Source organism: Mastomys coucha, unplaced genomic scaffold, assembly GCF_008632895.1.
Source record: "Mastomys coucha isolate ucsf_1 unplaced genomic scaffold, UCSF_Mcou_1 pScaffold20, whole genome shotgun sequence".
Classification (NCBI taxonomy): Eukaryota; Metazoa; Chordata; class Mammalia; order Rodentia; family Muridae; genus Mastomys; species Mastomys coucha.
Genome location: NW_022196903.1, coordinates 3,328,205 through 3,331,352, shown reverse-complemented (window position 1 = coordinate 3,331,352; position 3,148 = coordinate 3,328,205).

The following is a 3,148-nucleotide window of genomic DNA, read 5'->3' as shown; positions in this document are numbered from 1 at the left end:
ATGATGTAGCCTAAACTTCCTCTTGCCCACTTTAGAGCCTTTGCTTTGGGTTAAGTAAAACTACCTATTTTAAGAAAGTACCCACGTTTTCTCGATCATTTGTGTCATCACACAAGCACAGTGTCTGATGTTTTTTTTTTTTTTGTCTCCAGTCTCAAAAAACAATACTCAAGAAACCCTCTTTACTTCTCTCAAATACTGCTTCATCTCTTCATATCCCTTCGTGTCAATTCTTCAAAATACTTACACTTTTAAGATGTCTGGCCTCTGTGAAGATATTCATGTCCCCTTTTATTCTTAAACCCACTGCTCCAAGATTCAGACATAACCAACTTCACTCCTTAATTTCTCTTTCCAAGGTCATGGGTATTAACTTGTGAAATCAGGGATTCTTATCTTCTTAATTCATTGCTCCAAGGCCTCTTTGACATTCATGTTCTGTCTCCTCCTTTGCCCTCCTTGTCTCTTGAATCTTTCCCTACATTATAATGGTTCCTTCTTTACCTTGGAGTGTTGGATTGCTCATGGCTTAGTTCTTGGAGATATATGTCTTCTTTCTTTAAATTCATTTGTTGGTGATATTATATAGCCCTTAACTTTGAATAGCATCTCCTTGTTGAAATCCAATCAAAACTACCCTCACTTAGACTTACAAATTCATTGTCTTTTAGACTTCACCGTTTAACTTTGGAAAAGCCACCTGAAAGCTTAACTCCAGGAGAGACCCATCCATCCTTTGTGATCCTCTTTATGGTGATAAATGACAAGTCCATTGGAGATCTCCTTTCTAAGAATGTTCTGAGTCTGGTTTGTTTAGCTCTTGTAAAAGAGCCCTAGTGAACATCCACACCAATCACCTGATTTAGTAAATACACTCTTCTATACCTTTGCTCCTTAAAAATCTGAGCTTGTGTTTTAAATACATAAGTCAGTGTGTCATTGCTTTGCACAACATTCTCCGATGGGTTCTACCATGTTCAGCATAAAATGTTAAGTCTTTTATATAAACTTTAAGACTTTGGTGCCCCATGTCACCTTTTATCTATGAACTCACTCCATCCTTTTCCTCTTCAGTGTGGACCCCTTTAGCCAGCTTTATTTTCAGTATCCCAATATACTGACAGATGTACTGCTGATGGCCCTAACTAGTGTTTGCTTATTATTTACCTAGAATACACAACATAGATATTTTGTCTCACATAATACTTTATTTCTAACATTCAGCAGGAAAACATTGTTACAGAGTAGTTTAAAAGAATGTTCTGAGTTTTCAAAAGAAATGGCAAGAGGTCCTCTTCAGGATATTTGAGTTGAAACAAGCCTGTTTCAACTTTTTTCCTCTAGAAACTATGTTTCTAAATGTTTGTGAAAAGAATAGATAACTCCATCTATACTTCATTTAGTGTTTTACTTAACTGTCCCTTTAATCTTTTCAACTCCAGTTTCTTTAGTCTTTTATGACTTTTAACAGAGGTTTCTAGGATCTCCCCATTTCACTCTCAAAAGCCCAGGAACTTACAGTCACACCAGACAAGCTCTGAGCCATGGAGCTGCCTCTACCCCCAACTACAATTCCTAGTTCAGTGGTGGGCTTTGTTTTACACCAGATTCAAATTCTTTCACCAAGATAATATATTATGCAAAGAACAGAAAAGGATATTTTAATACTAATAAATAAAAGAAAATGAAGGGAAGATGCCCATCTTGTAAGCCTACTGTTCTCCAGGGAGATTTACTCTCCTATAGAGTGTGAATATCGATTGCTTGCTCTCATTTGTAGAGAATGGCAATTTATCTCTTTATCTCTTATAGAAGAGCTGAACACAAACAAATCTATGGGTTTTTAAATGCATGTTCATATCACTTTTAAATAATTTATTTTGAAGTGTTTGATGTATTAACTTACCTGAAAAACACTTTTTGTGTTTCTACTGTGTGCTATTGTTTAACTGCCATCTCTTATCCAAGTGGATCTGGAATGAACATCACCTTTGGATCATTAGAAATCCTGGAAGACTGAAAAACTTCCATTTTCCAGCTAAGTCAGGCCACTTAATTAAATGATCATTCACATTCAGATGATAATCCTTGAATAACTGATTTCCAGTATTAAAAAATGAAAAAGAGCAGGAGCCCTTTTCAACATAGCTCACATGGACGAGGTAACTCCCAATTTGCAAAGCAAAGGCAGCGCTGTCGAGGTAGCTAGCTCAACTGTGGAGGTAGGACAGAAGGATCTTGTTGAAGAACTGCTATTCATTTGGAAGTTTTCTTCCTCACTTATGCCCACAATTAGATGGTTGATGTCCACATTTCCTCCATGCTCCATTCTTGTGATTTTATTTTCTTTTATGTATTTCTTGCTTCTTTTGTCCAGATCCTCCATTTTATCCTCTAGTCCTGGAATTCTACATGTGAGGCTTTCCTTTGAGTTGTCTGGTTGGATCATTGGGTTTTTTTCAATTCCACTTTTATTTCAGCTTGAGTCCTCTTCTGTGTCTTTTCTTTATTGAGTTCTGCTTTCAAGTCATAGATTGTCTCTATCATTTCTATCAGCCTTATGTTTGTGTTCTCTTGGGCACCACATAGGCATTTATTCTCTTAATCTTTCTTTTTACATTCATTGAGGCATTTCTTTGCATCTTCTTTAAACTCCTTGAATTCTTTGATGAAGTTTATGATTGTTCTTTTAAATTCTGTATCTTGAGGTAATTATCATGGGCAGGAATTTCTAAACTGTAGAGGCGATACCAGCTTGATTTTTCATATTGCCTATGTTATTTGATGGGATCTGGGTATGTTGTCTTCTTTCGTTAGTTCCGTGTCTGATACAGACAAGTAAGTTGTGGCAGAAGACAGCTTGTAGGTAGATGGGGCCTAGAGGTTGGAAATCACTTAGGTGGGAAGTACTGCAAACTAGACTGATGTGAATTCTGATCCATCACTAGAATGTGGAGGTAGATCTGTGTAATAGGGGTGCGTACATAGAAGGGAAGATCTGCAGACTCATCAGGCTAGAACCTGCAGAAAGATGTGCAGGATCTGGCTGGGTGGAGAGTTTGGTTGTGGAGACAGCTCAGTAGGTTCAGAGATAAAGGTGCTTCCTGCCAAGTCTAAGAACCTGTGTCTATCCCCAGAACTCACATGG